The following is a 23,405-nucleotide window of genomic DNA, read 5'->3' on the forward strand; positions in this document are numbered from 1 at the left end:
TTTTTTTTTTATAAATTTATTTATTTAATTAATTTATTTTTGGCTGCGTTGGGTCTTTGCTGCTGCGCGTGGGCTCTCCCTAGCTGCGGCAGCGGCGGCCACTCTTCATAGCGGTTCGCAGGCTTCTCATTGCGGTGGCTTCTCTTGTTGCGGAGCACGGACTCTGGGCCCGCGGGCTTCAGTAACTGTGGCACGTGGGCTCTAGAGCGCAGGCTCACTAGTTGTGGCGCACGGGCTTAGTTGCTCTGCGGCATGTGGGACCTTCCCGGACTAGGGCTCGAACCTGTGTCCCCTGCATTGGCAGGCGGATTCTTAACCACTGCGCCACCAGGGAAGCCCTGAAGAATTTCTTGATGGGAGATTTTGAGGAACCGCTGGTGGATAGAGTCGCAGAGAGGTGGATTCTTTCTCGTTTTTTTGGTTTGTTTTTGGTTTTGTCCATAAAGAGAGACTGAAATGTGAAATGTATTCCCTTCCCGTTTGTGAAGGAACAGCTAGGCCTCCTCCAGAGGACTGTCATTAGGGAGACAGATTTATGCTGCAAGAGCGTTTTCATTGAAATTTTGGTTCCACAGATAGGCAGTAATACACACATTTTACTGCATGTGAAGACTATCTCCTACTAACAGAAAAGGTATGAACCAAGGACTTGCCTTGCCCTATGTTGCAAAAGTTTTTCCTCCTCATGTGACAGTCTAGTCCCCTTTGGTGACTCACTCACTATCTCTGTTAATTTCCTTCGACTTTACCGTGGAAAAGGAAATGTATGTGTGTGTATGTGCGTGCATGTGTTCATTATGGCGTATGCCTTTACAAATTGTTACGCATCTCGTTCCAAAAATACTTTGAGATAGTTTACATCTCAGCTTTCATCACCATTTAGGACTGACCTTTGCCCAGAAGAATATTTAATCTCTAGTACTTGGCTTCTTCTACGCCAGGTATAATTCATTCCTGCCTGGATGTAACGAGTTCTCACTCCATCTTTGAAACCCCTCCCCCACCCCATAATCTATTGGTAAGTCCTTGCACTCAGTAGAAGAGTTAAATATTTGTTGAATGAATCTATTTGTTAAACATTTATTAAGCACTCTATTTGCAAGGACTGCATCTGGCCACAGAGGTTGGCAAACTTTTCTATAAAGGGCCAGATAGTAAATATTTTGGCTTCATGAGTCAAGAGACAAAAGTGAGCATATTACCAAGGTCATATTACCTTTATTTGACCATTTAAAATGTAACCATTTAAAAATGTAAAAACTACCTTACTTTACGCCGTATACAAAACGTAACTCAAAATCAAAGACTTAAATGTAAGAGCTAAAACTATAATATTTTTATGAGACTGATGCCCTACGTACTGCGTTAACAAGGCACCTTAAAACTATAATATTTTTAGAAGAAAACATAGGTGTACCACTTCATGACTCTGGATTAAGCAATGGTCTTTTAGATATAATACCAAAAAGCAAGAACAACAGAAGAAAAAAATAGATGACTTAGATTTCACCAAAATTAAAAATTTTCATGCATCAAAGGAAATTATTAAGAAAGTAAAAAGGCAGTCTATGGAGTGGAAGAAAGTGTTTGCAAATCATATGTCTGATAAGTGTTTAATACCCAGAATATATAAAGAACTCCTGCAAGTCAACACAAAAAGGCCAATAACCCAATTAGGATTTTTAAATGGGAAAAGGACTTGAATAGACATTTCTCTAAAGAAGATATACAAAAGTTTGAAAAGATGCTCAACATCATTAATCACTAGGAAAATGCAAATCAAAACCATAATGACATACCACTTCACATCTACTAAGCTAGGTATAATTTTTTAAGGGAATATAAGTGTTGGCAAGGATGTGGAGAAATTGAAACCCTCATGCCTTGCTGGTAGACTGTAAAATGGAGCAACCTCTGTGGAAGACAGATTAGCGATTCCTCAAAAAGTGAAACAAAGAATTGCCTTACGATCCAGCAATTTCAGTCCTATGACCCAAGATTCCTAACTGATATGTAAACACTTTCCAAAGCCGTTTCAGGTTCATTCATCTCCTTTGATTCTTCTAACACCTGAGGTTTGGTGGCAGAGTGAGGGCTGGAACCAATCTCCCACATCCCTACTAGGCACACTTGTTGTGTTGTCCAGCCTCATGAAGGGGGCCGCTCAGTACACAGTAGGCTTTGCTATGGAAACAAATGTGTCGGGCCTTGGCTAAAGTCAAGGACACTCTCAGTGCTGGAAGGAGTTTCTTCATGATACAGCCAAATGCCGAGGACCGGATCCAGAGAAAATAAATGAACAGGAAAGGCTGTTATGCATTAATGTGATCAAACTGCATGATTTATTTGCTTAATGTTTGCTGAAAAAGAATATGGCATTTAACCATTCCCTTCTACTCAGATCTTACGTGGATCCTTTTAAAGTCAACCAATGAGATAATTTAACAAAGAAGTCTTTTTATTTCTACTTGCTACTATTCATGTAAAAATTAATCAAGAAAAAGCTGTAACACCAGTAACCAAAGACCACATACTGTACAACTTTATTTGTATGAAAGGTCCAGAATAGGCAAATCCAGGGAGACAGAAAGTAGATTAGTGCTTGCCAGGGGCTGGGGAGAGGGAAAGTGGGGAGTGACAGCTAATAGGTACAGGTTTCTTTTGGAGGTTATGAAATGTTCTGAAATTAGATTATGGTGATGATTGCACAACGCTGTAAATACACTAAAAACCACTGAATTGTGTACTTTAAACAGTGAATTTTTTGCCTTGTAAATTATATCTTAGTGAAGCCATTACATAGGAACCATCACTGTTCTGTTTCATAACTCCACTTTCTAATGTTAATAGGAAACACAAATACTTTTATTTAATATCGACAAAGGGCCATTCATTATATTATTTATCCAAACAATACTATTAGGTAAGCATTATTATTATCCCATGGTACAGAAGAAGAAACCCAGGCTCCAAGAGATGATATCATTTGCTCAGCGTTACATAGCTACCTAGGAGGTTGTATACCTAGGAATTAAATCCGATCTATCAGATCCTGATCCCAAAGCTTTGGGCTTAAAATTTTGGTATATTCTTCGATTATTTGTTTTGTTGTTGTTATGGTATATATGGTAAAGACTGTTTATTGAAAACAGGCAGACACTTCCTGGTTTCTGGAATATCCTGATAATAAAATAATGTCTTGATGCAGCAGTTATTTATCACGTCTCCTATAACTACTCTATCAAATGCTCTCTTTGTGGGTGGCAGAATGGCGGGATCACTTTCCTAGAGACTAGGGGGATAAAACAACAGAAACTCCTCTGCACCCGCCAGCTTTTTATAACACTCAGTGCAGTTGTCTATGTGAAAGCCAGCCTGTGGACTTGTGTGTCTGCCTGAGCTCATAGCTCTGGGCACCCGGTTTGGATAAAATTATGCTCTGAAGGTCTTTTTGAGCTGGACACTTTGTCCAGGCTCTGCCTACATTGGAAACTCTCAAGATTTCCCTGTTTCGAAGATTAGCTTCTTTGGAAATCACTGAAGGGACTCCGCTACAGTGTACATTTAAATGTGCTGGTTCTCTTTTTCTTCCTGCAAAATACAGACTTGGATTAACAGGATGTAAGAGGTACTATTTGGCGGAATGTAAAATGTCTTAAATCTCCCCATATTTGGCAATGCAGCGTTCTCTCTCTCTTCCTCTCTCCTTTAGCAGATTTCCAATTGCACTTCATAGATGGATGTCAGCTGGTTCTTTTTTCCTGTTATGTAAACTTGAGAATGATTATTTGGACTATGTTTCAAACCACTCTTCCTTGAACTTCAACCGCCAAACACTGTTAAAATGCACCAGAAACTCTAACTGTAATTCTTTACCAGAGTTTAGAAACACCACTTGACACTTTTCAATGCCAGCAATTCCCTTTCTCTGTCTATAGATCTTCAGACATTTCAAAGCTCCGTTCTTCCTCTATATGCCTTGACTCTCTTTCATTGCCTCATTGTTGGCCAGTAATCCAGCTTTGCTTTCAATGAGAGGAGAAAAAGAGAAAGGTGAGCCAGAAAAAAAAAGGGTGTGAACCCAGAAACTCAGGAGCTTTTTTTTTTTTTTTTAAATAGAGTTCATGCTAGTGAAAGACTGGAAAGAGGCTTAACCAGTGTCAACCACTATCCACCAGTGAGGAGACTTCAAGTGCAAGCCACCCAGTGGCTGCTGAATACAGAATGCTCATTCAAGCGCTAGTTGCTAAGCCAAAGATTTGAGGAGTGAGGTGTGTGGGGGGGCAGGGTGGGGAGGTTTGGGGGCTAAGAATAGTTTGATGTATTTGTTATCACTGAATATCCCTCCCCCAACACCATTTATTTTGCATAATGAATATTTCCAGAGAGACAATTCACGCTTATGGTTGTATCCCGTATTCACTAGCACGTTTCCGTGTGAGCATGATTTCTTGAAAACGCTGTAGACAGATTTAGCAAGCATCACGCTCTTTGTCCCCTGGGATTATGTTTTGATGGCTGTTTTTGGTGTATACAAACAGGTATAAGAATACAGACCCTTTGCGGCTTCAGGAGGGTAAAAGTCATTTGCAAATTGACAGTGGAGAGATTCTGAGAACAAAGTGTTTCAAACAGATTTCCCACACGATTGCTGTCGAATATGTCTTCTCCTGACACTGAGAGAACATTGTAAATTGCCAGTTGTCAATGTATTGTCAACCAAGGTTGACAATACATTCAGACAGGAATATGTTTAATATCCCTATAGAATTTTAACGAAAGTGACTTTTGGTTCTCTGCTCTTCTTACACAACTAAACAAACTTGGTATTTTAATGTTATTTCCTTTCCTACCACAGTAGCCAAAGCAATTGTCAAATAAAAGAGACCAGGGGATAAATATAGAAAACTAATTACAGAGGGTGGAGCTCTTTTATTTTAGAAATGAGGAAACTGAAGCCAAGAGAGGTAAAGCGATTTGCGTAGGTCACAAACATTAGTCGTGGCCATGGGGGCGTCATATTCATTTGATTGTGTGACTGATCACTAGAGCCTCATACAGAGGCAACTTGGTCTTTGATGCCATCTGGAGCGGATTCACACTCAAACCAATGGCCACCTGTGTCCATGCAGAGCCTTGGATAATGAGGAGAGGAAAGTGTGTTATGCTCCCAATAACAGTGAGAGAACTAAGGAAGAAGGCCAGGCAGTACCCCAGAGTGGCAAAGAGGGGATAGGGAGCAGGCAAGTAGATGCCAACAAGGTCTCCTGGACCACGGTCCACATATCAGCCGTCACGTGGTCCCTCAAAATATGGGATGTTAGGAAAACGCTAAAAAGTCAAGGAAGGCTTTAGGTCAGTGGCTCTCAACTTTGGCTGCACTTGAGAATCACCTGAGGAGCTTTTAAAAACTGGATACCCAGGCTAAACCCCAAACCAATTTCATCAGTGTTTTCAATGGTGGTCCCAATTTCTATGCAAAATTGAGAACAACTACTCCAGATAAATCTAGTATAGACCCATTAAAGGAATGATAGATGTAGCTTATCCCTAAATTCCTGAGACTGAGACTTGGCTTTTCTTTAAGTTCCTGAGTGCTGCTATAAAAATGAGGCATTACCTCCTCTTACTCTGCTGAGGCGCTTTTTTAGTAGTAATATAGTGACATACTGGACATGTGCTGAGTTTGGGTCACCTTTATTTTTATTCCAATTAACTACTTCTGTATAAGAAATCACTCCAAAACTTAGTGGTTTAAGATGGCAATGACTGTTATTTCTCAGGATTCTGTGGGTTGGTTGGACGATTTTTCTGCTGATTTTGCTTGGGTTCACTCACACAGTTGCATTCAGCTGGAGGGTTGGCTGGGCTGGCAGACATGAGACAGCCTCACTCACACATCTATGGTTGATGTTGGCTGGGGCACCTTGGTTCGTTGGTCCAGGTCAGCATTCCAAGAGAATAAAGGTGGAGCTACAAGGTCTCTTAAGGGCGAGGCTTGGAAATCACATCACTTCACTTCTGCTGCATTTTACTTGTCACAGACCTCCCACTACAGGAAATGTAATTGACTCAGGGCCTCATCTCTGTGCTTTGAAATTCATTGCTGAGTTTGTGCAGAGGCCACAGGCTGGATATTAAGTCAGACCTGTTCCTGGGAGATATGGGACTCCGTTTTTTGGCCAGCTTTGGCTAAAGGAATCCTCGATGACTTTGCTGAACCTTTTTCTTAGGCACTTCTACCCAACCTTTTCTCGCTCTTTCCTTCTCTCAAGATCTGACTTGCCTCAAGGTCTGATGTTCTCTCAACTTTCTCTCCCCAATTCTTTCACGCAGGTGCTTCCCCTAATAAAAATACTTGCACATTTAGTTTTGCCTTGACTTCTTCTTAGAGGACCTAGATTAACCTAGTAAGTTGAAGACCAGCCCAGATTCAAGGGGAGAGGAAATAGACTTCATCTCTTGGTGGAAGGAGCAGGAAAGTCACACTGCAGAGGAGCGTGAGAGGAATTGTTCACACCATCTTTGAAAACAATCTCCCATGATTTCCCCACGGGGAAGGCCTCCTCCCTCATTCTCCGCGCAGATGCTTTAGGTGGAATTGATTCTATTCCCAGCTCCAACGTGAGTGAGTGATGCCAGTGGGATGCTATTAGGAGGTGGGGCCTTTGGGGGAGTAATTAGGTTCAGATGAAGTCATGAAGGTAGAGCCTCCATTATAGGATTAGTGCCTTTATAAGAAGAGACTAGAGCTCACTCTCTCCGACTTGTCAGAAGAGACCAGTGAGAAGCCAACTATCTGCAAACTGGGAAGCAGGCTCTCACCAGACACCAGATCTGCCAGCACCTTGATCTTGGACTTCCCAGCCTCCAGAACTGTGAGAAGTAAGTGTTTGTTGTTTAAGTACCCAGTCTATGGTATTTTTGCTATTTTGCCTGAGTTGACTGAGACAGAAGGTAAAATATCTCACTAATAACTTGTGCATTGATTACATGTTGAGATATTTTGGATATATTGGTTTAAAGTATATAATTATAAATTAATTTCACCTTTTTTAGTTTCTTTACTAACTAGAAAATATAGACTCATTTGCAACTTGCTTGATATTTCTGTTATGTAAGCACTGCCTTTGAATATCAAAATTTCCCAAGAAATTAAATCAATATTTTTAGTTAAAATATTTATTTTGAAATAATTGTAGATTCACATGCATTTGTAAGAAATAAACAGATCCCTTGCATCCTTTACTCAGTTTTACCTCATGATAACTTACCAGAAATTTATAGTATAATATCACAACTAGGATATTGACATTGATACAGTCAAGATACAAAATATTTCCATCAAAACAAGGATCCCTCATGCTGCCCTTCTATGGTCACACCCACTACTCTACACCCTCACTCTCTTGGTAACCCCTGGCAATCACAACTCTGTTCTGCATTTCTGTAAATCTGTCATTTCGAGAACATTGTATAAATGAAATTATACTGTATGTAACCTTTGGGGGTTGGTGTTTTTTCACTCAGCATGATTCCTCAGGGATTCATCCAGTTTGTTACATGTATCAATAGTTGGTTCCTTTTACTGCTGAGTAGTTATTTCATGGTATGGATATATCACAGTTTGTTTAACCATTCACCCATGAGGAAAGACATCTAGGTTGTTTCCATTTGGGGGCTATTACAAATAAAGCTGCTATAAATATTCATGTACAGGTTTCTGTGTGAAGCTAAGTTATCTTTTTCTGGGATAAGTTCCCAGTAGTGCAATTTCTGGGTCGTATGGTAGTTGCATGTTTAATTTCTAAGAAACGACCAGTCTGTCTTCCGGAGTGGCTGTACCATTTTACATTCCCATCAGCAATGTAGGAGTGACTCAGTTCCCCGACGTTTTCCCTAATCATTGGGGTTGTCACCACTTTTTATTTTAGCCATTCTGATAGGTATAGAATGGCATCTAATTCTGGTTTTAATTTGCATATCCCTAATGGCTAATGATGTTGAGCATCTTTTCATGTGTGTGTTTTCCATCTATACATCTTATTTGGTGAAATATCTCTTCATTCCTTTTGTCTATTATCTAATTGGATTGTTTGCTTTATTACTGTTGTTTCAAATTCCATTCTAGATAATAGTCCGTCAGGTATGTGGTTTGCAAATATTTTCTCCCAGTCTTTTCATGCTTTTAACAGGGTCTTTCTGAAAGCAAAAGTTTTTAATTTTGAGAAATCTAAATTATCTGTTTTCTTCCCTTATGGATCAAACTTTTGGATCATGCTCTTGGTGTCAATCCTAAGAAATCGTTGCCTAACCCTAAACCCTTAAGATTTTCTCATATTTTTTTCTAAAGATTTTATAGTTTTACATTTTACACTTAAGTCTGTGATTCATTTTGAGTTAATACTCGTACAACGTATGAGACTTAAAGCTGGACGTTCATTTTTTTGCCTAAGGATGTCCAGTTGCTCCAGCACCATTTGTTGAAGGGGCTATATTTCCTCCACTGATTTGCTTTTGCATGTTTGTCAAAAATCTGTTGGTTATATTTGTGTGGGTCTGTTTCTGGGTTCTCTATTCTGTTCCATTAGTCTATGTGTCTATCACTTCACCGGTGCTGCATGATCTTGATTATTGTAGCTATTTAAAAAGTCTTAATATTTTAGACTGATTTCTTTTTTCTTTTTTAATGTGTAAATATGGTGGACTAGATGGATTTATTCCCAAATATTAATCTAGTTTTGTATCCTTGGAATAAACCCTACTAGGTTATGGTGCAAATTCTTTGTATAGATTGCTGAATTCTATTTGCCAGTATTTTGTTAAGGATTTTACATCTATATTGTTATAGATTGAATGTTTGTGTCACCTCCCTACCACACACACACACACACACACACTCAGACACACACTCATGTTGAAGCCCTAACCTCTAATGTGATAGTATTGATATTTGGAGAAGGGGCCTTTGGGTTACGTTACTGGTTACATTAGGTCATGAAGTTATAGAGCCTTCACGATGGTGTTAGCGACCTTAAAAGAAGTAAAAGAGATCTTGCTCTCTCTTTCTTTCTCTCTCTCCACTTGCATATACCCCCCACCCCCTGCCCCACCCCCCCAAAAAAGAAAGAAAATAGAAGAAAAGTCCATATGAGGGACACATCAAGAAGGCAGCTGTCTGCAAGCCAGGAAGATAGTCCTCACCAGGAACCAAACTGATTAGCCCCTTGATCTTTGAGTTCAACCTCCAGAACTGTGATAAGTAAATATTTTATTATTTAAGCCACCCAATCTATGGTATTTTGTTATGGCAGCCCAAGCAGACTAAGGCATATATTCATGAAGATATTGGTCTGTATGCTGTCCTTGTCTAATTTTTGTATCAATGTAATACTAGCTTCAGAAAATTAATTGGGAAGTGTTAGTTCCTCTTCTATTTTCTCAAAAATATTGTATAGTGTTGGGATAATTCTTCTTTGAACATATAATAGAATTGTCCAGTGAAACAATCTCGGGCTGAAAAAAAAAATTTTTTTTGGCCCTGCGGCATGGCTTGTGGGATCTTAGTTCCCCCACCAGGGATTGAACCCAACCCTGGCAGTGAAAGAGCTGAGTCCTAACCAGCAGACTGCCAGGGAATTCCTGGAAATTTCTTAGAGGGAATTTTTAAGTTATAAATTCAGTTTTCTTAATAGTTATAGAGCTAGTCAAATTAACTGTTTCTACAGGGAGAGTTGTGGTGGTTTGTGTTTTTTGAAGAAGTGATCCATTTCATCCAAGATGTCATTGTTACATGTGCAGCATTATTGGCAATATTCCCTTATTATATTTTGATGTCTGTAAGTGATATTCCGTTTCATTCCTGATGTTGGTAATCTGTATTGTCTCTTTCATTCTTTTTTTCTCTTTCAGTTTTGCTAGAGGTTTGTCAATTTTATCGATCTTTTCGAAGAACTGGCTCTTTATATTTCATTGATTTTTCTCTATTTTTCTGTTTTCAGTTTGATTTCTTTTGCTCTCACTGTTATTTTCTTCCTTCTGCTTGCTTTGCGTTTGTTAATTTATTTTTTCCTTGGTTCTTGAGGTGGAAGATTAAATTATTGATTTGAAACTCTTTCTGTTTTCTACTGTATGCATTTCGTGTTATGAACTTTGCTCTCAACACCCACACATTTTAATAGGTTGTATTTTCATTTTCATTCAATATAATATATTTTGAAATTTTGCTTGAGATTTCCTCTTTGACCTATGGGTTATTTAGAAGTGTGCTGATTAATTTCCAAATGTTTGGAGATTTTTTGTTGTTGTTATCTTTCTGTTATTTCTAGTTTGATTCCATTTGTGGTCAAAGAGTGCACTCTGTACGATTTCAATTCTTTCAAATTTGTTGAATTTGTTTTATGTCCCAGGATATGGTCTATCTTGGTTATATACACATTCGGGGGCACTTAAAAATAATAGGTATTTTGCTGTTGTTGGGTAGAGTGTTTTTTAAATATTAAGGTCCTATTGGTTGATGGTGGTGTTGAATTTTTCTATATCCTTGCTGATTTTCTGCCTAGTTTCTCTATAAGTTGTTGCAAGAGGGGTATTGATGTCTCCAACTATAGTTGTGGATTTGCCTATGTCTCCTTTCTGTCTTGTTTTCACTTCACATGCTTTGCAGCTCTGTTTGGTACATACACATTTAGGACTGGTATATCTTCTTGGTACATTGACCCATTATATAATGTCTCTGGTAGTCTTCTTTGCTCTGAAGTCTACTTTGCCTAATATTAATATAGTTATTACAGCAGCTTTCCATTCATTAAAGTTTGCATGATATCATTTTACTTTCAACTTTGCCTATATGATTATGTTTCAAACGAGTTTCTTGTAGAGAGTATATGGTTAGGTCATGCCTTTTAATCCATTCTGCAAATCTCTGACTTTTAATTGGTATGTTTAGACCATTTACATTTAAATGTAAATATTGGTATGTTAGGGTTTAAGTGTACCATCTTATTTTTTGTTCTCTGTTCTGATTTTTATTTTTCTCTGCATTCTTGTGGGTTACTTGAACATGTTTTAGAATTCAATTTTGATTTTTTCTATAGTGGTTTTAAGTGTATCTTTGAATAGCTTTTTTTGGTGGTTGCTTTAGGTGATACATTATATATACATATCCTAGTCTACTGGTGTCATCATTTACCAATTTGAGTGAAATATAGAAGTTTTACCTACTTTTACATTCTTTTACTTCTACCCCATTTAAACTACAGTTGTCTTAAATACTTCCTCTAGATCCATTTAGAACCACATAAGGCAGTATTATAATTTTTGCTTCACTATCGAACACACTTCAAAAAATTAAAATGATGAAGGAAAACCTACTGTATTTATTCATATTTTTTTATTACCATGTTCTTTCTTTCTTCCTGATGTTCCAAGTTTCCTTCTTTTAAAACTTCTGTTTGACCTCCTTTCTGTTTAAAGAACTGTCTTTATACATTCTTTTAGGGTAGATTTGCTGGTGACAAATTTTCTTAGTTTTCCTTCATCTAACAGTGTCTTGATTTTTACCTTCATTCTTAAAGGATATTTTCACTGGGTATGGGTTTCTGGATTGACACTTACTTTAGCAACTGAAAGATATTGTGCCAATTATTTCTTACCTCCATGATTTCTGATAAGAAATTCAGTGTCAATTTAATTTGTTTTTCCCCTATAGGTAAGGTGTAATTTTTCTTGAGCTGCTTTCAATATTTTCTCTGTCTCTAGTTTTCAGGAGTTTAATTATGTGTCCTGGCTAGCATTTCTTTGGGCTTGTTGTGTTTGGGGTTTGTAGAACTTCTTGAATCTATATATTTATGTCTCTTCCCAAATTTGGAAAGTTTAAATTTATATTTATTTGAGTACTTTTTCAGACTCACCCTCTTTTTCTCTCTTCTGGGATTTCAATGACATGAATGTTAGATCTTTTGTTAATTCCCACAGGTCCTTGAGGTTCTGTTCTTTTTTCCCCAGTCTATTTTCTCTTTAATGTTCAGATTGGTTATTCTATTGTTTGTTGATTCTTTCCTCTGTCCCCTCCATTCTGCTGTTGAGCCCATCCATTGAGTTTTTAAAATCAATTAACGTAATTTTCAGTTGTAAATTTTCATTTGTTCTACTTTGTAGTTTGTATTTCTTTACTGTGGCTTTTTATTTCTTTGCTGGGATTTTTTATTTCAAGCAAGTGCATAATTGCTCATAGGAACATTTTCATTATGGCTATTTTAACATCTTTGTCAAGTAATCCTAATATCTCTGTCATCTTAATATTGGTATCTACTCAATGTCATTTTGCATTCATTTTGAGATCTTCCTGGTTCTTAGCATAGTAAGTGATTTTTTTTCCCCAGAGGAAACCTGGACATTGTCATATTGTATTATGAGACTTTGAGTCTTATTTAAACCTTCTATTTAAGCTGGGTCTGACACCACTCCTGTATGGTAGGGGTGTACCACCTTGTTCCTGCCAGAGAGGAGTTAGGATGAAGAATGGCTCCTTGCCATCACCATGAATATATTCCTGACTCCTTCTCTGACCTTTGCCCTGGCCTCCATATGCCCCCTGGACAGGCCTGGTTTGGGAAGTTGATATTTGAGTTACATATGTTAAACACATATGGTTAGTGCAAAATTTAAAATAATAAAAATCCAACTTTCTGCTCAGTAGAAGACTAGGAGAAATTTGAAAAAAGTTGGTTGATAAAGCTAGGATTTCCCTGGAAATCCTAGGAGATTTGGAGGAATGGTCTAGGAAGACAATCTTTAATATTTTGTATTCAAGACAACTGATTTCAAGAGGCAAAATGGAATAGAAGCAATATGCCCAAGAAAAGAAGGTATTCATTCTGCTATCCACTTGAGCTTCATTTTATTAACTAACATCAGGAAGGAAAGAGTTATAAGGGTAGCTTACAGGTTTAGCTAAGAGCACGGCCTGTGTCACAATGGGGCAGTAAGCCAATAAGAAGAAATCCATGTCTACTTAGTCCCGTTGGTATTTCATCATCACTCAAATGCACTAATGCTTAAAGAATGCACTTCACATAGTTTCCTTTCCGCATCATTTTATTTTCCCCAAACACATCTATCTCTTGGGGAATTCATGGCTTCCAGCTTTTACTTTTGGAAAGTTGTGAGCTATTTACCAACCACAACTCCATCTGCAGAAAATTTGGGCTGACGCACAATTGCTGCTCTCAAAAGTTTTGACTGACACTGTGCCAAGTGACCTCAAGGACGAAGTGATCAACTCTCGGGCTAGCCACCCATTTGCACGCTGGTCTAGCTGGGCTATGAGAAAGGAGGGAGATTCTCAGTGTAGCACCTGGGACAAGTCTCAAAGCCTCCTTTGCTTGTGAACCTTCAGCTTCAAAGAATATCTGACTGAAAGAATATCAAGGTTGGGGCCCAATAGGAGGCAAGGAGAGCTGAGAAGTGTGTGTTTATGCCTGTGAGCCTGGAGGTTTCCTTGCTGGAAGAGTTAACTTGTGACTGTCTTGCTGGAAGGCTCTAAGAGGTATTCACCATATGACTCAACTCTGTAAGTGCCAACTCGGTTCTGAGAGGGGTCTCACCGGTTGGTATTTCTGTGCTATAGCCAACCATACTCATTGGAAATGGCTTTTTAATCTTACATTGATTTCCTATTGCTGCTGTAACAAATTAGCACCAACTCAGTGGCTTAAAACAATGCAAATTCATTATCTTACAGTTCTGGAGGTCAGAAGTCTGACATAGGTCTCACTGGGCTAGAATCAAGGTGTGGGCAGGGCTGCTTTCCTTTCTGGAAACTCTAAGGGAAAATCTGTTTCCTTGCCTTTCCTAGCTTCTAGAAGCTTCCTGCGCTCCTTGGTTCATGGTCCTCTTCTATCTTAAAAGCCAGCAATGTCCAGTTGAGGTCTTCTCACATCACTCCAGCACAGACTCTGCTGCCTCCCACTTCTACTTTTAAGGACCCTTGTGATTACAGTGGGCTCACTCAGATAATCCAGGATAATCTCCCTATTCTAAGGTCATATGATTAGCAGCCTTAATTTCCCCATCACATATGATTTAATATAGTTATAAATTTTGGAGATTAGGGTGTAGATATCTTAGGGGGAATAATTCTACCTACCACAGACCCCCCACTGCCCTTGGAGTTTCTCATCATCAAAGTTTAGCAGTTTATAGTTGTGTTTTCACCTGTTGTCATGGAGACTCTGAGAAACCCTCCTGAGGCACTCCTAACAGTCTAGTTTGAGTCCCCACACCATCACTTTAACATCATCTGGACCTCTTGATTTACTTAGGGCTTTGGAAGGAATTCTTTCCTATGGGATATATGGTTTTGTTTCTAAGGCTTGACGAGCTGGGCATAATGTATCACACAAATCCTATCCCACCTCAGAAAAGAGGGTAGCACTAGTGAGAGAGAAGAAGAAAAGAACTGAGTATCTGTGTATGAAGACCATCCCTTCTTCCAAATGTGTGCATTTATTCAGTCAATGAGTATTTCTTGAGTCCCTGCTGTGTGCCCAGACATGTGCTAAATATTGGGAATGTATTGGTGAGCAAAAAAGCCCAGTGTGCAAGTTTCTAATAGTCTGCTGGAAGGTACAAATATATTTTTTTAATATTTATTTATTTGGCTGCATTGGGTCTTAGTTGTGGCACGCGGGCTTCTCGTTGTGGCACATGGGCTGCTCTCTAGTTGTGACGTGCAGGTTTTCTCTCTCTAGCTGTGGTGCACGGGCTTCAGAGCGTGTGGGCTCTGTAGCTGCAGCACGCGGGCTCTAGTTGAGGTGCACGAGCTCAGTAGTTGGGGCGCGGGCTTAGTTGCCCTGCGGCATGTGGGATCTTAGTTCCCCGACCAGGGATCAAACCTGCCTCCCCTGCTTTGGAAGGAGGATTCTTTACCACTGGACCACCAGGGAAGTCCCTGGAAGGTACAGATATTAATCAAATAGTTGCACAACCAAATGTAAGACTTGTATTTAACTAGTGCTATGATGGAGAAATATATGTCACCATATTGACCATAATAAGGGGATTGGAGCTAAACAGAGAGGCGAGGGAAAGCTTCCCTGAAGGTGAGAAAATAAATCTGAGATTTGAGCTCAAAGTGACGAATTAATTTGGAGTTGGTTTGGTGATACAAGAAGAAAGGAATACTCATGAAGAGGGATGAATACTCATGTGCAGAGGTCCTGTAGCAGGAGAACATGGTGAGGATGCAGCATGTAAACAAGTTTGATGCAGCAGGAACACCAGGAGCTAAGGTGAGCTTGCTACCAGGTGAACCTGGCCAGGTAGGCTATGTTAAAGGCTTTGTCATTATTTTAAGAGTTTTAAGTCAGAGGGGGGAGGGGACTATGTAATGTGTGGAAAATTCTCTCTGGCTGCTTTGAAGAAAACAGATTTTAGGGGACACTGCGTGGATGGTAGGCCAACACAAACAAGTTAGGAGGTTATTGCCAAGGTTTAGGTGAGAAATCCTGATATTGTGAACCAGGGTAGTAATGATAGAGACAGATGTGCATTAAAGAAATATTTAGTAGGTAAAATCATGAGGACGTGATGATGGATTAGATTTGGTTAGTATAGGAGAGAGAGATGAAAAACATTGGGCAGAAGAATGGGAGTAGATTTCACACCTCTTGACTTTGGGGGTTTTATCCTTCCAGTTTTATTGAGCTATAATTGACCTACAGCACTGTATAAGTTTAAGGTATATGGCTTAATGATTTGACTACATATATCGTGAAATGATCATCACAATAAGTTTAGTAAATATCCATCATATTATATAGATACAAAATTAAAGAAATAGAAAAAATTTTTTTCTTGTGAGAACTTAGGACTTACTCTCTTACCAACTTTCATATATAACATACAGCAGTGTTCATTATATTAATCATGTTGTACATTACATCCTAGTACTTATTTATCTTATAACTGGAAGTTTGTTCCTTTTGACCACCTTCACCCAATTCCCCCTCCCTCTGCGCCCATAACCCTGATTCTGGTAACCACAAATCTGATTCTCTTTCTGTAAGTTTGTTTATTTGTTTCTGAAGTATAATTGACCTACAACACTATATTAGTTCCTGTTACACAGCATAGTGATTTGGTCTTTCTATACATTTCAAAATTATCACCATAACAAGTCTAGTTAAGATATGTCACCATACAGTAATATCACATGTGCTGGCTCACTGGTAGGCAGAGCTGGGTTCCTGGGGTCTCTGGCTACAAGGCCCTGGGGGTCCCTGAGCGGGTGTCAGCCTGCTGGTGGATGGGGCCGGATTCCAGGGTGGCTGGTTAAGGGACCCAAGGTGTCCAAGAGCTGGTGTTGGCTTGCTGGTAGGCAAGGATGGGGTCCAGGGGGCTTGGGGGCTGATGCGGGCCTGCTGGGGGGTTAGCTGGATCATGGGGCTAGTGCTGGCCCACTGGTGGGCAGAGCTGGGTCCCAGGGTCTCTGGCTGCAGGGCCCTGGGAATTCCAAGGCTAGTGCCAGTGTACTGGTATGTGGGGCTGTGTCCTGGGCCCTCTGGTGAACAGAGACAGGTCCTGGGGCAGCTGTAGGCTCAGGGGGTCTTAAGGCAGCAGGCCTGCTGGTGGGTGAGGCTGTGTCTCTACCCGGCTAGTTGCTTGGCCTGCAGTGTCTCAGTACTGGTGCTGACAGGCTGGTAGGTGGGGTTGGGTCCCAGTGCTATTAAGTTCAAGGGATGATTCCAAAATGGCGCTTGCACTGGTGTGCACATGGTAGAATGAACTCCCCAAATGGCTGCCACCAGTGTCTGTGTCCCACAGTGAGCTTCACTTGCCTTCCGCATCTCTGGGAGGCTCTCCAAGATCAGCAGGTGGGTCTGACCCAGGCTCCTCCCAAATTACTGCCTCTGCCCTGGGTCCTGGAGTCTGTGAGGTTTTGTGTGCACCCTTTAAGAGTGGATTCTCTATTTCCTAGAGCTCTCTGGGTCTTCCGAAAGTAAGCCCCACTGGCCTTCAAAGCCGAACATTCCGGGGGCTTGTCTTCCTAGTGCAGGACCCCTGGGCTGGGGAGCCTGATGTGGGGCTCACACTTCTTGCTCCTTGGGGAGAACCTCTGCAATTGTAATTATCCTCTCGTTTGTGGGTCACCCACTGCATGTATGGATCTTGACTGTGCCACAATTCCAACACAACTACCTGTCTCATCATGGTTCCTATCTTTAGTTGTAGAATATCTTTTCTGCTAGTCTTTCAGCTTTTCTCATCAATAGGTGCTCTGTAAATAGTTGTAATTTTGGTGTGCCCATGGGAGGAGGTGGGCTCAGGGTCTTCCTACTCTGCCATTTTCTGTACCTGTTGACTTTGAACTATCTTTCATCCACTAGCCTGTCATGTAGGCAGTTGAATGTGAGTCTGGAGTCAGGCTCATAGATAGTGACTTAGCAACCATCGGCACCCAGGTGGTAATTGAACTCCCTCACCTCAGTGAGTTGCAAGAAGAGAAAGGGGGCTAGGAATATGACCTAAAGCTCTCCAGCATTTAATAGCTTAGTGAACCTGAAAATAAAAGAGAAGGCTAAGGAAACAGAAAAGAAGGGAGAATTTTATAACAGAAAAGAAAAATTTTTTTAATTAATCAATTTATTTATTTTTGGCTGTGTTGGGTCTTCATTGCTATGTGTGGGCTTTCTCTAGTTGCAGTGAGCCAGGGCTACCCTTCGTTGTGGTGCACGGATTTCTCATTGAGGTGGCTTCTCTTGTTGCGGAGCACGGGCTCTTGGCGTGCGGGCTTCAGAAGTTGTGGCATGTGGCCTCAGTAGTTGTTGCTTGCGGGCTCTAGAGTGCAGGCTCAGTAGTTGTGGTGCACAGGCTTAATTGCTCCGCGGCATGTGGGATCTTCCCGGACCAGGGCTCGAACCCGTGTCCCCTGCATTGGCAGGCGGATTCTTAACCACTGTGCCACCAGGGAAGGCCCAGAAAAATTTTTAAAAAGCACTTTATTTCAAGAAGCAAAATGTAGTCCTTGGTGTTAATACTTTAGAAACGTGAAATAAGTTAAGGTCTGAAGAATATCTTCCGTGTTTAGTGACACAGTAATCATTGCCAAGCTCAGTGAGAACTCAGAGTGAGAACCCACACCAGAGGAGGTTGAGGAGTGAGGAAAAGTGAGAAATAAAAATGAAAAATATTGAGAATTCTTGTAAGCAATGGTTGTGTAGACAAAAGGAGTCATGACTGGAGATGAATGAGGAGTTAAAGGTGAATTAGGTTAAGCTGGTGATGGTATTGTACATTCTTTCATATCCTTGACATTTTCTGTTTATTTGTTCTACTGGTTACTGAGAGAGGGGTGTTACAATCTCCAACAAAAAATTGTCTGTTTCTTTTTTCAGTTTTGTCAGTTTTTGCTTCATATGTTTTGAAGTTGTGTTATTAGGTGCATATATATTTAGCATAATGTCTTCTGGATGAATTGACTTCTGTGTCATTATATAATGTTCTTATTTATATCAGGTAATATTCCTGAAGTTTACCTTTTCAACTACTTTTAATATAGGCAGATTAAAAAAATTATTTACATGATATGTATTTTCCCATATTTTTATTTTTAAAAAAAATAGACCTTATTGTTTTAGGGCCATTTTAGGTTCACAGCAAAATTGAGCAGGAAATGCAAAGATTTCCCATATACCTCCTGACCCCAGGAATACATACATTCCATTATCAATATCCCCCACCAGAGTGCTACATTTTTATTACAATCAATAAAGCTACTTTAACACATTCTTATAAAAGCCCACAGTTTACCTTAAGGTTCACTCTTGGTGTTGTACATTCTATTGGATTTGACAAATGTATAATGACATATATCCACCACTACAGTATCACACGGCATAGTTTCACTGCCCTAAAAATTCTCTGTTCTCTGCCTATTCATCTCTCCCTAGTCCCTACCCCTGGCAACCACTGATCTTTTTACTATCTCCATAGTTTTGCCTTTTCACAGTATGTAGCTTTTTCAGATTGGTTTCTTTTGCTTTGTAGTATGCATTTAAGTTTCCTCCATGTTTTTTCATGACTTGATCACTAATTTCTTTTTAGCAGTGAATAATATTCCATTGTCTGGTTGTACCACAGTTTATTTATCCATTGACCTATGGAAGGACATCTTGGCTCCTTCCAAATTTTGGCAATTATGAAGAAGGCTTCTGTAAACATCTGTGTGCAGGTTTTCACGTGGGCATAAGTTGTGAACTTCTTTGGGTAAATACCTAGTAGTGTGACTTCTGGATCTATGTAACAGTAAGTTTTTAAAGAAATTGTCAAACTGTCTTCCAAAGTGACTATACAATTTTGCATTCCTTCTGACAATGAATGAGAGTTCCTGTTGCTGCACATTCTCACCAGCATTTGATGATGTCAGTGTTCTGGATTTTGGCCATCTAAATAGGTGTGGAGTGGTATTTCTTTATCATTTTAATTTGCATTTCTCTAATGTATATGATGTGGAACACCTTTTCCTGTGTTTATTTGCCATCTGTGTATCTTCCTTGGTGAAGTGTCTTTTTATATCTTTGGCCCATTTTTTAATTGGATTGTTTGCCTTCTTGTTGAATTTTTAAAAATTCTTTGCATATTTTTGATAATAGTTCTTTATCAGATATGCCTTTTGCAAATATTTTCTCCCAGTCTGTGGCTTGTCTTCTCATTCTCTTGGCAGTGCTTTTTGCACAGCAGAAGTTTTTAATTTTAATGAAGTTCAGCTCTTTGATTATTTCTTTTATGGATCCTGCCTTTGGTGTTGTCTCTGAAAAAGTTCTCATCATACCCAAGGAAATCTAGATTTTTTCCTATGTTATCTTCTGTGAGTTTTATAGTTTTGTACTTTACATTTAGGTCAATGACCCATTTTGAGTTAATTTTAGTGAAAGGTACAAAGTCTGTATTTAGATTTATTTTTTGCATGTGGATGTCCAGTTGTTCCAGCACAGTTTGTTGAAAAGACGATCTTTTCTCCATTGTATTGCCTTTGCTCCTTTGTCAAAGATCTATTGACTATAATGTTTGGGTCTATTTCTGGGCCCTCTGTTCTGTTCCATTGATCTGCCCTTTCACTAATACCACACTGTCTTGATTATTGTAGCTTTATAGTAAGTCTTTAAGTCAGGTAGTGTTGGTCCTCCAACTTTGTTCTTTTGTTTCAATATTGTGTTGGCTATTCTGGGTCTTTTCCTTTGCCACATATACTTTTAGAATCACTTTGTAAATATCCATACAGTAACTTGCTGTGGTTTTGACTGGGATTTCACTGAGCCTCTAGATCAAGTTGGGAAGAACTGACATCTTGCCAATATTGAGTCTTCTTATTCATGAACATAAAATATTTCTTCTGTTCCATTCTCTTTCTTCTTCCGATATTCCCATTATGTGTATGTTACACATTTTGTAGTTGTCCCACAGTTCTTGGATATTCTATTCCTTTTTTTTTTTTTTTTTCAGGCCGCACCGTGCGGCATGCGGGATCTTAGTTCCCCGACCAGGGATCGAACCCATGTCCCCTGCATTGGGAACGCGGAGTCTTAACCACTGGACCGCCAGGGAAGTCCTCTGTTCCATTTTTTTCCACTCTTTTTTCTCTTTGCTTTTCAGTTTCTATTGAGATATTATCAAACTCAGCAGTTCCTTCCTCAGCCATGTTCATTTTGCTAATCAAACATTCTTCATTTCTGTTACAATACTTTTGATCTCTAGCATTTTTTGATTCTTTCTTAGAATTTCCATCTCTCTGCTTACATTACCTATCTGCTCTTGCACAGATCTCTTAGAATATTAATCATGGTTGTATTATGTTTCCAGTCTGAAAATTCCAGTATCCCTGCCGTATCTGAGTTTGGTTCTGATACTTTTCTGTCTCATCAAACTATGTTTTTTCCCCTTGTAGTTTTCTGTTGAAAGCCATTCATGATGTCCTGGGTGGAAAGAACTCTAATAAATAGGGCTCTAGTAGTGCGGTAGCAGGGGGGTGTTGGGAGCATGCTATAGTCTTATGTTTAAGTCTTGGTCTTTTAGTGAGTCTGTGCCTCTGCCCCTGAGATGTGAACTTCACAGGTGACTCTCAGCTGTTTTTTTTTTTCCCTGCTTTAGGTGGGACTGGATGGCTGGATGGGACTATAGTTCGGTATTTCCCTTCCCCTAAGTCAGGCTCCCACAAAACCCCCATCATATAGGTGCTAGTAAAATAGTTTCTCTTGAGGACAGGCCTTGTTAAGAAGTACAAAATGTTCCAGTGTGTTTCAGAATGGTTACTTTTTATCCCTACCCCTGCCTGAAGCCAGAGGGACTTTTTCTCTGATCTTCACTGTGAGCACCTGGTACAGATCGAGGAGGTTAAAACTCACAGAAGTATGGAGTCCTCCCTGGAATTTTTAACTCACAGGTTTGTCCACACTGAACATCCCATGATTCATCGATTACAGGTCTTTCTATCCTGGTGCCAGTTCCCATAGATGCTTCTGTTTACAGGTTTGTGCTCAAGTAAGTTGTAATTCTCTATTTCTCCACTTTTGGGGGGGGCAACAGTTTGCCCTGTAACCTCACTTCTCTGATGAATCTGAAGAGTTGTTGATATTGGTTTGTTCAGCGTTTTACTTGTTTTTAGGATGGAATGGCAACTTCCAATCTACTTACATGCTGGACGAAACACTGCAAGTCTCCTTTTACTTTTACCATATCTGTGTATTTATATTTGTAGTGTTTTTTCTTGTAAATAGCATTTATTTAGTATTTTTTATTCAGTCTGATAATCTCTGCCTTTTATTTTCAGTGCTTATGTTATTTACATTTATTATAATTAATACGGTTAGGTTAAAATCTACCATCTTGCTATTTTCTTTTTATTGTTCTTTATTTCTTTTTTTCTGCCTTCTTTCTGACTAGTGGAGTAATTTTTTTTTTTTTTTAATTTTATTTATTTATTTACTTATGGCTGTGTTGGATCTTCGTTTCTGTGCGAGGGCTTTCTCCAGTTGTGGCAAGCGGGGGCCACTCTTCATCGCAGTGCGCGGGCCTCTCACTATCGTGGCCTCTCCTGTTGCGGAGCACAGGCTCCAGACGCGCAGGCTCAGCAGCCGTGGCTCACGGGCTCATTTGCTCCGCGGCATGTGGGATCTTCCCAGACCAGGGCTCGAACCCGTGTCCCCTGCACCGGCAGGCAGACTCCCAACCACTGCGCCACCAGGGAAGCCCGGAGTAATTTTTTTATGATTTCATTTTGTCTTTTCTCTTGGTTTATTAACTATACCTTTTTATTTTGTTTTGTGGTGGTTGTTTTATGGTTCACGAAATGCATCTTTAACTTATCATAGTCTACCTTTGAATAATATAAACCAATGCACATGTAAAAACCTTAACAAATACACAGTTGGCCCTTGGACAACACAGGAGTTAGGGACGCTGACCCCCTGCACAGTCAAAAATCCATGTATAACTTTACAGTCACCCCCTCCATGTCTACATCTGTGGATCCAACTAACTGAAGATCATGTAGTACTATAGTACATATTACTGAAAAAAAAATCCATGTGTAAGTGGACCTGCACAGTTCAAACCTGTGTTGTTCAAGGGTTAACTGTACTTTTATTTTCCTTGCCTATCCTTTTGCTATTGCCGTCATATCTTTTACTTTACATGTTATAAACTCTACAATGTTTTAGTACTTTTAAAAATTATGTTTACTCATATATTCACCACTTCCAGTTTTCTTTAGTCCTTTGTGTGAAAGAGATCCAGGTGCTCATCTGCTATATTCCTTTTGTGTTAAGAAATTCTTTTAACATTTATTATAGGGCAGGTCTACTTGTAGCACATTCTCAGCATTTCCCCCCCCACACACACAAAGTATTCATCTTTAAATTTTTAAGGATTTCTCCTCTTACTGGATATGGATATTTAGGCTGACTTTTTTTTTTTGTCAAGCACTTTAAACATAGCATTCCATTGTCATAATAGTTTCAGATAAGACATCTCTGTTAAGTTTTATCTTGGTTTCTCTGGATATGATGTGTCTTATTTCCTTGGCTACTTTTAAGCCATTTTCCCCTTTTATCACTGGTTTCCAGTAACTTGATTATGTTGGGTCATAGTGTGGTTTTGTGTTTATCATTCTTGGATTTGCTGAATTTTTGAATCTGTGAGTTTATAGTGTTCATGACATTTAAATTTTTTCCCATTTTTTCAAATATTTTTTTCTTTCTCTCCCCATTTACCCCATCCCTCTGTCCCTCCCCCCTTTCTTGGAATCCATTTATATCAGTTTTCTCTAAATGTCATCAGTGAATTTTTAATTTCAGGTATTGTATTTTTTTATTTCTAGTAGTTTCATTATTTGATTCCTTTCCTGT

General features: G+C 39.5%; 1 protein-coding gene across 3 annotated transcripts in view; it reads left to right on the forward strand.

Moving 5' to 3' along the window:
* LOC309633113 (uncharacterized protein) overlaps nucleotides 1-23,405 on the forward strand; it is a gene marked incomplete at its 5' end in the record, with an annotated part of 77,209 nt that overhangs the window by 23,359 nt on the left and 30,445 nt on the right. The gene's annotated exons all lie outside the window — the stretch shown is intronic.

The sequence above is a fragment of the Balaenoptera borealis genome (genome assembly GCF_965194805.1).
Source record: "Balaenoptera borealis genome assembly, chromosome: 8".
Taxonomy (NCBI): domain Eukaryota; kingdom Metazoa; phylum Chordata; class Mammalia; order Artiodactyla; family Balaenopteridae; genus Balaenoptera; species Balaenoptera borealis.